Source organism: Cynara cardunculus, assembly GCF_001531365.2.
Source record: "Cynara cardunculus var. scolymus isolate 2C chromosome LG 10, CcrdV1, whole genome shotgun sequence".
NCBI lineage: Eukaryota > Viridiplantae > Streptophyta > Magnoliopsida > Asterales > Asteraceae > Cynara > Cynara cardunculus.
In genome coordinates, this window is record NC_037537.1 from 9,863,412 (window position 1) to 9,875,498 (window position 12,087).

The 12,087-nt window shown below is 38.4% G+C and overlaps 2 non-coding genes across 2 annotated transcripts; one reads left to right on the forward strand and one right to left on the reverse strand.

Moving 5' to 3' along the window:
* The first annotated feature begins 7,541 nt into the window (after window positions 1-7,541).
* LOC112520568 lies at window positions 7,542-7,648 on the forward strand. The gene has a single exon (XR_003070039.1). It is a non-coding gene; the product is annotated as a small nucleolar RNA R71 (small nucleolar RNA).
* A 2,540-nt stretch (window positions 7,649-10,188) lies between these two features.
* Window positions 10,189-10,295, reverse strand: LOC112520569. Its single transcript, XR_003070040.1, has one exon. It is a non-coding gene; the product is annotated as a small nucleolar RNA R71 (small nucleolar RNA).
* Window positions 10,296-12,087: the final 1,792 nt, after the last annotated feature.

The window sequence follows — 12,087 nt, forward strand, 5'->3', positions numbered from 1 at the left end:
AGTTATGAGGAACCAGAGGTCGATGGACAGCGATCCATTGGCCTACTAAGTTATGAGGAACCGGAACCAGAGGTCGATGGACAGCGATCCATTGGTTTGCTAAGTTATGAGGAACTAGAGGTCGATGGACAGAGATCCATTGATCATCTATGCATGAGGAATCAGAGGCCGATGAACTAAAAGTCAAATGTTTTTCCAAGTATGGGAACTTCAACCAGAAGCTCTGTAATACAACCAGAGGCTCTGGTCATCCAGAGGCTCTAATTTGCTTTCCATCCTTTGACCTTGCATAGTAACTTTTGTCTTAACCGTAAGCGCTTATTGATGGTATGTCTAGTAATTAAGTTTGTTAATATCGCAGATCACTATGTCATCATTTATTCCTAGTGAATATTTGGCAGACAAATCTGATTATGTTGTTAGTCGATCTAGAAGGAACGTATCAATCAATGAAGATGTAGACCCATATGAGCATGAGGACACAACGACTAGCGAGACACCTGCTCTACCACCTGTATCAGTATTGCCTCCATCGGAGCCAGTGCCCGATATTCCACCTCAAACATTTCATGGTCTGAGGATTAGGGTCACGGCTAGGAAAAGTGTACCACTATCTCGACGGGTGACTTTCGAGAACTCTAATAGAACAAGGGGAGAGGCATGACAATCGCAGCATGGGAGCAGAGTCTCACGAGTGGTGACTGGAGTACCTACATCCTACACCCAGGGCATGACTCTGGATGAACGAGAGTGGGTGCGGGGTATTGCATTGGAAACTCAAGCTCACCAGACCCAGCTGGGATATCACCACTACATTTTGAATAACCTGTCCGATGTATTGGAGATGCATCACCAGTGTATGATGAGAACCTCGGATGCTGTCATCGCTGCAAGACGCGAGATTAGGAGATTATATAAATGTTTAGTGGCAAGTGTGTTGATGGTAATAATACTAGGAATGCTAATCTGTTGGATGCTGCTCTAGAAGCGATGACTAGTATTAGAATCACTACTCTTTTGGTTAGAATTCAAGATCTGTTTTGAGGGTTGTAATCGATTGAAAGCCCTTAGCATCTTTTGAAATCGTTTAAATGTATTGAATCTTGGATGAATATAAATTTTTTTTCTATTTAATCATGTAAATGCTTCAACGATATCTACAAGATGAATATCCTATGCATCATTTTGTTGATTAGAAATTATTGTCAATGATATTGCTATAAAAATGATGAGATTTATTTTGAACTTAGGCCCTAGAAAATGCCGCCAAGAGGAGAAAACCCTGAAGTTGTACGACTCGTGTTAGAGCAACTCTTGGCCGTACTTCCCAATATTGTCAGCCAGGTGGCGGCAGGACTGAATGCTAACCAACCTACCAGTTCTGAGCCTAGGACATCCAGGGAATGCACCTATAAATCCTTCAGATCCTGCAACCCAAAAGAATTCCATGGGACTGAGGGAGCCGTAGGATTATTAACTTGGATTGAGGGTATGGAGTCTGTCCTCCATATCAGTAAGTGCCTAAAAGCAAACAAAGTAGAATATGCTGCATGCTTACTGCAAGGCCGAGCATTGACATGGTGGAACACATTAGTTCAGACTACGGGTCAGGAAAAGGCCAACCAACTTTCCTGGGAGGAGTTCAAGAAACTACTTAAGGACGAATATTGTCCAAGGAGTGAACTCAAAAGTTGGAAATGGAGTTATGGAACCATGAGATAAAAGAGGGAAACATAGTTGCATATACTACTCGATTCCATGAGTTAGCTAATTTAGTGCCACATCTGGTGACACCTGAGGAAGTCTGAATCGAGAAGTATATCTGGGGATTATCTCCATAAATTCGAGGAAATATCACCTCGAAAAACCCAAAGACCCTTCAGGAGGCCATAAGCATTGCGACCAAGCTCACAAATAATGTTGTTCGGTCTGGGAATTCAGCAAAGAAAAAAGAAAGGTGGAAGAACATGGGAATCAAAGAGCTAGGGAAAGATTTGGCAAGAATAGGAAAGTGGTAGAAAATTTTGGGGTGCAGACCCAAGTGGTAAATCAAGGATGCAAACCTAAGTGCAATAAATGTAAATATCCGAACTGGGGGAATTGCATCATTTGTCAGAGATGCCACTGCGACAAAAGACTGTCGAAAGCGATTGTGTTTTGATGTGGAAGTCTAGACCATATGAGAAACGTTTGTCTGAAGAGAAAACAAGGAACAAATGCAAACCAAGCCTGACCAGCCAATCAAGGAAACTCAGAAAGTCAAGCACATGGCCAAGCATTTGAAATTGGAGCAAAAGAGGCTAGGCATGATCCCAATGTGGTTACAGGTACATTCTCTTGAATAATGAATTTACATCGGTATTATTTGATTCAGGAGCAGATAGAAGTTTTGTATCGTTAGATTTTAAGCCGAAGATTAATTTAAAGCCTCAAAGACTGAAAGAAGTTTACATAGTAGAATTTGCCAATGGCCAAGAAATTAAGGCTAGAGATATAATAATGGATTGCACTCTAAGCTTAGCCCAGAAGAATTTTAGCATAGACCTTATTCCGATTGAGTTAGGAAGTTTTGATATAGTTATAGGCATGGATTGGCTATCCAAAAATCAAGCTGAAATAGTTTGTTTGGAAAAGATTATCCGAATTCCTCAAGAAGGAGGTGAAACACTTATAATTCAAGGAGAAGAGTCTGATCGGAAAATTAAGATAGTATCATGCATAAAGATGTGGACGTACTTAAAGAAGAATTATGTTGCATTTTTGGCACACGTTATAGACAAGAAGGTCAAAGAGAGATGTATTGAAGATTTCCCTGTAGTTCGAGAGTTTCCTGAAGTGTTTCCTGAGGATTTACCAGGACTACCCCCGCCAAGACAAGTTGAATTCGGTATCGACTTAATTCCTGGAGCTGCCCCAGTGGCAAAAGCACCCTCTCGATTGGCCCCATCAGAGATGCAAGAAATGTCGGGACAACTCCAAGAGTTGTTAGATAAAGGATTCATAAGACCTAGTTTTTCACCATGGGGTGCACCGGTTTTATTCGTTAAGAAGAAGAATGGATCAATGCGAATGTGCATTGACTATAGGGAACTTAATAAGTTGACCATCAAGAATAGATACCCTCTTTCTCAAAGATCGATCTCCGATCAGGATATCATCAAGTGAGAATCCATGAAGAAGACGTCCCCAAGACAGCATTTAGGACCCGGTACGGGCATTACGAGTTTTTGGTTATGTCATTCGGGTTAACGAATGTACCGGCTGTCTTTATGGATCTAATGAATAGGGTTTGCAGACCATACCTGGATAAATTTGTAATCGTCTTTATAGATGACATACTAATTTATTCACGAAGCAAGAAGGATCATGAGCAACACCTAAGATTGATATTAGAGCTACTTAGGGACCAAAAATTGTATGCAAAATTCTCCAAATATGAATTCTGGATTTGTGAAGTACAATTTCTTAGTCACGTGGTTAATTAAAAAGGGATTCATGTAGATCCTGCAAAGATTGAGGCCATTAAGAAATGGGAAGCCCCAAGAACCCCGACGGAAATTCGTCAATTTCTTGGTTTGGCAGGTTACTATCGGCGATTCATAGCGAATTTCTTAAAAATTACGCAACCATTCACAACTTTAACTAAAAAAAAAAGTTTGTTTGGGGAGAGAAATAAGAGGAAGCATTCGAGACTCTTAAGCATAGGCTATGTAATGCACCCATTTTATCATTACCAGAAGGTTCGAAAAACTTTGTGGTATATTGTGATGCATCACATCAAGGATTAGGATGCGTACTTATGCAAAAAGATAAGGTCATTGCATATTCCTCAAGACAACTCAAAGTGCACGAGAAGAACTATACTACGCATGACCTAGAATTAGGAGCCGTAGTATTTGTGCTTAAGATTTGGAGACATTACCTTTATGGTACCTAGTTTACTATGTTTACTGATCACAAAAGCCTTCAACATATCCTCAATCAGAAAATGTTAAATATGAGGCAAAGAAGATGGGTTGAACTGCTTAGTGATTATGACTGTGAAATTAAGTACCATCCAGGCAAGGCTAATGTAGTAGCTGATGCTTTGAGTAGAAAGGAAAGGGTGAAACCAACAAGAGTGCGAGCTTTGGGAGCAATAGTAACCACGAGTTTGAAAGCACATATTCTCGAGGACCAGAAAGAAGCATTAGAAAAAGAGAATTTGAAGAATGAGACCTTACACCACATGGAAACTAAGTTTCAACTGAAGTCAGATGTAGTATATTATTTGGGAGACAAGGTTTGGATACCTAAAATTGGCAATCTTAAATCCACAATTTTGGATGAAGCCCATCGATCAAAATATTCAATTCACCTAGGAGCAGGCAAGATGTATAAGGATTTGAGGGAACACTATTGGTGGCCTGGAATGAAGAAAGATATTGCACTGTATGTAAATAAGTGCTTAACTTGTGCAATGGTCAAGGCCGAACACCAAAAAATATCCGGTCTACTCCAGCAACCTGAGATTCCCCGGTGGAAGTGGGAACAAATATTAATGGACTTCATAACTAAGTTGCCCAAGACTGGGAAAGGGCATGATGCAATATGGGTAATTGTGGATCGACTGAAGAAATCTGCTCATTTTCTGCCGATTCGGGTAGATTATAAGATGGAAATGTTGGCTCAAATTTACATAAATGAAATCATTACCCGGCATGGGGTACCTCTTTCCATCATTTTGGATAGAGACAGTCGATTTACGTCAAGATTTTGGCAATCACTTCAAGAAGGTTTGGGTACACGTCTAGATCTAAGTACTTCATACCACCCTCAAACGGATGGACAGACGGAAAGAACAATCCATACACTTGAAGACATGTTGCGCGCGTGCGCCATAGATTTTGGTGGAAGCTAGGATACGCACCTTCCGTTAGTTGAATTTGCGTACAATAACAGTTATCATGCCATTATTCAGTGTGCGCCTTATGAAGCATTATATGGGCGCAAGTGCAGATCTCCACTTAGTTGGCTAGAAATCGGCGATCGGCAATTAACTAGACTCGATGTTGTCTAGGAAACTACTGACAAAATTGTAATTATTAAGGATCGACTCAAGGCTGCAAGAGATCGCCAGAAAAGTTATGCTGATAATCGGAGGAGACCATTAGAGTTCCAAAAGGAGATAAAGTACTATTAAAAGTCTCACCATGGAAAGAAATAATGCGTTTTGGGAAAATAGGTAAATTAGGTCCCCGATATATTGGTCCATTTGAAGTAGCAGAAAGAATTGGACCAGTGGCATACAAGTTAAAATTGCCACAAGAACTAAGCGCCATCCATGATAATTCCATGTATCAAACCTCAAAAAGTGCTTAACCAATAAAATGCTAGTCATTCCATTGGAAGATGTGCAAATTAACGATCATTTGCGCTTCATTGAGCAACCAATAGAAATCATGGATAGAGAAGTCAAGCAGTTGAGGCGTAGCAAGATCCCGATTATAAAAGTTCATTGGACCTCAAGGCATGGAACGGAGTATACGTGGAAAAGAGAAGATTTTATGAAAAACAAGTATCCCCACTTGTTCTCAGAACGGGTCTAAAACTAGGAACAGACGAATAAAATTTTGGGACAAAATTCTTCCGGCATGGGGAGACTGTGACATCCGTCATTTTCGGAGCGTCAGGTTAGCATCTTTATAGGGTTTCTATATTTAGGATTATAATTTATTATGGTCTAGTCATGTTGATTAGAATTCATCTGGCTTAGTTCCCAAATTATAGTTCAGAAAACCTTGTCTCGATGGATAACTGATAAAGATAACTTATGTAATGCCAAATACATTAAAATTCTCCAAACATAATATAGTTGATATTATAAAATCCAAAATAAAAATATAAAAGTCTCATTTGAATGTACAAATAATTTCATAAAATTTGGAACTTTGATTTAATAAAGAATAATTTTATCGATATTTGTTAAAAGTGTATTTAAGTGAACATTTAAATGGGCTTTATCTTTATAAGAAAATAAAAATAAAAATATGATGAATTGGGCCTTGTAAGGACCGGCCCCTTTAACCACATATAAAAACCCCACTTCTTTTGAAATCTTTCATTTCACTTTCACATTACTCCTTTCTCTCTCTAAAAACTCTTAGTCTTCCACTCCAGTCGAATCCATCTACCAAAACCCTCTTAAATTCCATAAATCTTGAAGAACATTCAAGTCTTCAAGAAAAAACGAGCAAAAAGGTAATAGACTAGTTTTATCATCTATGTATCTTTTTCAACATTATTTCTCGTCTCTTTCACATTTTTTCTTTCTGTTCAAACATTCTGGAGAATCTAAGATGGGAGATTATTCATCAAAGACATGAAAATGTCCCCAAGATGGTGATAATCTATGATATACAAATTTAGAACTCAAGAAAATGGAGTAAAACCACATTGCATGTGGAATTTAACCATTAAAAGTGACATTTTGGAACTGACAGATAGCTTTCTAGCAATTGTGTCATTTGTATCTTCTACAATAAAATTCCAAATGCTCTGATTTTTCTTCTAAAATGTACGTTGTTGAGTTATGGTTTTTTCCCAACTTGAATTGTGTAAAAAGGAGGAGTTTTGACCCTCCAATCATTTATAACAAATTAAGTATGCAACAGTATCTTCAACAGTCGGTAAATCTTACTTTGAACATACATAACTCCTTCAAAATTCATCCAAAATATTTGATTTCTCTTCTGGAGTAGAGTTGTTGTTCTATTGTTTTTAGTTTCACTCAAAAATATTGAGTTTTGAGCATTCAAATGCTTAATATAAAACTTTGGTGCAAACTGATGCTGCTGGACAGAAACGTACATGCATGTTCAAAGTGTCATAGCTCTCTCAAAAATTAATGAAAACGTGTAATTCTTCTTCTGGAAGTTGGATTAATGAGTTAAGTTTACAACTCAAGTGAAATCATTGAAAAACGTTAAGTTTAGACCTTCCATTTGACCTCAGATTTGACAGAACGCAATCTGTCCAAATTGCTTTGACATGTGAAAATGAGTTGGACATTTGAATTACTAAAACACTCCCAAAATGTGTGGAATTTGGAAAGAAATTGTCTAACACAGTAACATTTGTGGTATAAAATTTGGACACAAAATGACTTATGGAAGGTTCCTTTTGACAATGATTGGTGAAACCAAAATTCCAGAACAAAACTTACATTTCTATCCAAGTGGTAACTTTTGTGCAAAAGCCTTTGATTTTAAAATACATAAATATTGGACTATTTTTTTAAGAACAATTAATAAGTATCAACTTTAGATCCATAAGAACTCATTGGCATTACATAAGATATAATTTGGGCATTCAAAGAAGAAATGGCATCAAGCTCATGAATTCCCGAGGTAGATTTAGAAACAACAACACGAGGGTTAGACCATTTAGTATTATTATTAGAAATTCGTTCCAAAATATCATACCCCTCGTTGTAGGTTTTAGCTGTGAAAGCGCCACCGGGAAGTCCACTGTAAAAGGTTTCCAATTGAATACAATAAGGGATTCCATGATGAGGACACTTCCGTAAAAGGTCCTTGAATCTCTCCCATGCATCCGATACCGCTTCATCTTCTTCTTGGCGAAACGTCATAATTTTATTTCTAATTTTTACATTCCTCGTTGGAGGATAGTTTTTTTTTAGAAATTTTTCCGCCAAATCATTCCAAGTAAGGATCGAGTTTGGTGGTTGGGAATTTAGCCATGCTCTAGCTCTATCCTTCAATGTGTAAAGAAAAAGCGTCAAGCGTAAGGCCTCTTGTGTAACTTCAGGAATTTTAAAATGATCCGTCATTTCTATAAAAGATTTCAAATGAGAGTGCGGATCTTCCGAAGATAATCCCCCAAACTGACCCATTGCGGAAATCATTTGAAACATTACCGACTTGGGTTCAAAAGATGTTGCTATCATTTTGGGCCTACTGATAACTCTCAATTTGTGAGAGTTATTTTTTGTTCGGTACCCCTATTTTATTGTGTCTTTGGTACCCATTTTGCTCTTATCCTGTATTTTTGGTCCAAAATATGTTAAGAGGTGATGAAAGGTCAAGAATTTGATTATTTTCTGAAAACCCCTTGCTGTTGGTATAATGCCCACTTTCTGCTCACATTCTTCCTATGACATATTTTTCTCAAGACGGATTTAGACAAAATTTAAATACTGGCTGTCCTGGGTATTAATGGGATTTAATTCTGAAGTCAGATCCGAAATTCTTGAATTATTTAGAAGAATGGGTCTTGTTGGATTAAAAAATGTCATAAAAGTAACCCTACCATTATTTTAATGAATAGACTTTAATTACATTTTCCTTAATTTAAGGGTTAGGTAATTTTACTTTTTTTCAACCTTTCATGGAAAAGTGACAAGGCTTGTAAAGTAGATAAGAAGTGATGGGGGGTCTTTACCCTCTAGTCGATGAAGACTTTCTTCCTTTGGGCGAAGAGTTTGTCCGGTTCTCACTTTTTCACTATATATTGAAGCTTTTCTCTCATTTGGAAGACATTCAATCCATCAATAATTCAGCCAAGCAACCTTGGAGCATCCTCTCAAGCTCTACAGCAGTAGAGCAAGTTTAATTTCTGCTTTTAATTTTATTTTCGTATTTAGTCTTTAATTCTCGCCACTGTGTATTGTATGCTCCCTGTGGCCAACAGTTTAAGTGTTATTTTTAGTTTAAGTATTTCTTATGCATTTTTCTTTTTCTGTTTCCTCTATGCTTTTAATTTTATTATGAGCTAAGCACCCCTTTGGGTGTGGGTGTGAGTCAAACTTAAGAATTTAAAGGCGCACTTGGGTGTTGCCAATTTTATTGATTCTTAAGCTTGGTCATTTAAGTCGGGACTTAAGCTCAATGCAGATAAGCTGATCATTTTGAAGTGTTAATATTAGATCCTTGATCCAGAGATAGGCGGATCTGAAATACGGTTTAGATGATGCACAAAGATTTGAGAGAGTCTTTGATAATAACACAGAGATGCGGGTTCTGCATGTTTTTAGCTAATGTTCATATATTAGTCGAGTTTATGCTACAAAGAGGTTTGAGTATAAATCTTCAGGCTAGTGGAACCAGATATCTTTTTATCTATTAGCTAATTCGGCAAGTCTAAGATTGATAAAACTGGACGCTTTTTGGGCACTCTATGGGCACAGTATATAAGAATTCACCTTCGAGAGATCGGAGTTCTTATAGAAGTCCCATGAGTTCCTGACCAAACTATTCCAACAATATTCTTAAGGGAAGCTTACACCCATACCCATCTTTTAATTTCATCAGGTTCATTTCGTATTTTAAAGCTTTGCACAAACAAAACTCAATTATTTTCTTCAAACCGAAACATGTTCAAAAAGTTTATGAAAGTCTCTGATTCTCAGTAAGTCCAGTCCCTGTGGAAATGATCTTGGTACTATACCACTTTATTACTTGAAGCGATCATAATGTCGGCGTGCACTTGCATCGCCACTTTGGGGACTTTGTGCCCACTGTGTGCACACTTACGATTCTAGCACCATCAAGTTTTTGACGCCGCTGCCGGGGACTGGCGCGATTTTTATCCTGAGATATTGATTTTCATTAGAGCCTTGGTCATTTGTTTCATTCGATGTTCCCGTGTTGTTGGCCACGGCTACAACACGGTGATCTTTTACCTTTTGATCTTGAGTTAGAAAGAACCTTTAGGAGACGAAGGAGAGGTAGAAACAATCGGCGAACTCCCACTATAAATCGTACCATGGGGGATAATTCACCTCAGCGGGAAGCCACGGTTAACATTGCCGATGACAAAAATAGAGGCATACGAGTCTACGCAACCCCCGAATTTGGTCAATTGGCCTCGGGAATTGGTAGGCCTGAAATGACAGCAACATCTTTTGAACCCAAGCCAGTAATGTTTCAAATGATTTCCGCAATGGGTCAGTTTGGGGGATTATCTTCGGAAGATCCGCACTTTCATTTAAAATCTTTTATAGAAATGACAAATCATTTTAAAATTCTCGGAGTTACTCAGGAGGCCTTACGCTTGACTCTTTTCCTTTACACATTGAAGGATGGAGCTAGAGCATGGCAAAATTCTCAACCATCAAATTCGATCCTTACTTGGAATGATTTGGCGGAGAAATTTCTAAAAAAATACTTTCCTCCGACGAGGAATGTAAAAATTAGAAATGAAATTATGATGTTTCGCCAAAAAGAACATGAAGCGGTATCGGATGCATGAGAGAGATTCAAGGACCTTTTACAAAAGTGTCCTCACCATGGAATCCCTCATTGTATTCAATTGGAAACCTTTTATAATGGACTTTCCAGTGCCGCTAAGATTATTCTTGATGCAACGGCCGGTGGCGCTTTCACAGCTAAAACCTACAAAGAGGAGTATGACATTTTGCAACGAATTTCTAATAATAATACTGAATGGTCTAACCCTCGTGCTGTTGTTTCTAAATCTACCTCGGGAATTCATGAGCTTGATGCCATTTCTTCTTTGAATRCCCAAATTGTTGCTTTAACTAATTTGGTTAAAAACAATTTAAATTTGAATGGGGAAAAGAGTCAAGTGCAATCCATTATGTTCAATTCTTCCATGACCGAATCTTGTGTTTTATGTGGTGAAAATCATTCTTATGAGTTTTGCCCCGGAAATCCCGTTTCGGTAAATTATGTTGGGAACCATACAAGAAATAACCCATTTTCTCCTACGTACAATCCAAATTGGAGAAATCATCTGAATTTTTCATGGGCCGGAAATCCGGGACTTCAACCTCCCGGGGCAACCCAAGTCCAAAACCGACCTTCAAATCCCCCGGGATTTCATCAAGGTGGTCATCACATGCAAGGTAATCATCAAATGTACCAAAATGGACAATCTTCACAATCACATGCACCTAGGCAACAAAATGCATTGGAGGGTAATGGTTCACTCGAATATTTACTTAAAGGTTTTATAAACCAAACCAATGCCACCTTGAGGAACTTCGAGACCCAACTCGGCCAATTTGTCGCAAATTTCAAAAATAGACCTCAAGGAACCTTGCCTAGTGACACGAAAACACCTAAGGAACATGTTAAGGCTGTGACTTTAAGAAGTGATAAAAACTTGGGAGACTCTAGTGCCACAAAGGAGACACCTAGTGAACCAATTTCTCAAGAAAATATTTCACATTCTTTTGACACATCGAAATTTTCAGTTCTGTTTCCTACAGTTGAAGTAACACAGAATCCACTTTATGTTCCAGAAACAAGAGCTTTGCCCAGTTCCAACACCACCCAGTCTCCACCTGACACTACTCACAATGGGCAGAAACTGCCCACACCCCAACAGAAAAAGACTGGTCCAACAGATTTAGATCTGAGAGATTTACCTTTCCCAGGTAGGATGAAAGCCAAAAATGTGGATGTATAGTTTAAGAAGTTCTTGGACATCTTTAAGCAACTCCACATTAACATACCTTTGGTAGAAGCTCTCGAGCAAATGCCTAGCTATGTTAAATTTTTGAAAGACATCCTCGATAAAAAGAGAAGACTGAGTGAATTTGAAACCGTGACCTTGACAAAGGAATGTAGTGCCCTTCTTACTTGCAAAATTCCCCCAAAATTAAAAGACCCGGAAAGTTTCACCATCCCGTGCTCTATTAGAGGGAAAGAAGTAGGTCATGCCTTGTGTGACCTTGGGGCAAGTATAAATCTCATGCCTTTGTTCATTTTTAATCAGTTGGGAATTGGGGAAGTTTGACCTAGCACCGTGACTTTGCAACTAGCGAATAGGTCCTTGGCATATCCAGAAGGAAAAATTGAAGACATTTTGGTAAAAGTGGACAAATTTATCTTTCCAGCCGACTTTCTAGTGTTAGATTATGAAGCCGATAGGAATGTTCCGATCATCTTAGGGAGACCCTTTCTTGCTACGGGTAGAACATTGATTGACGTACAAAAGGGTGAGTTGACCATGAGAGTAAACGACCAGCAGGTGACTTTCAATGTGTTTAAGACTCTTAAGTTTAACAGTGAAATTGAGGACTGTTCGTCTATTTACTTAGAAGGTGAAGATTTAGATCTA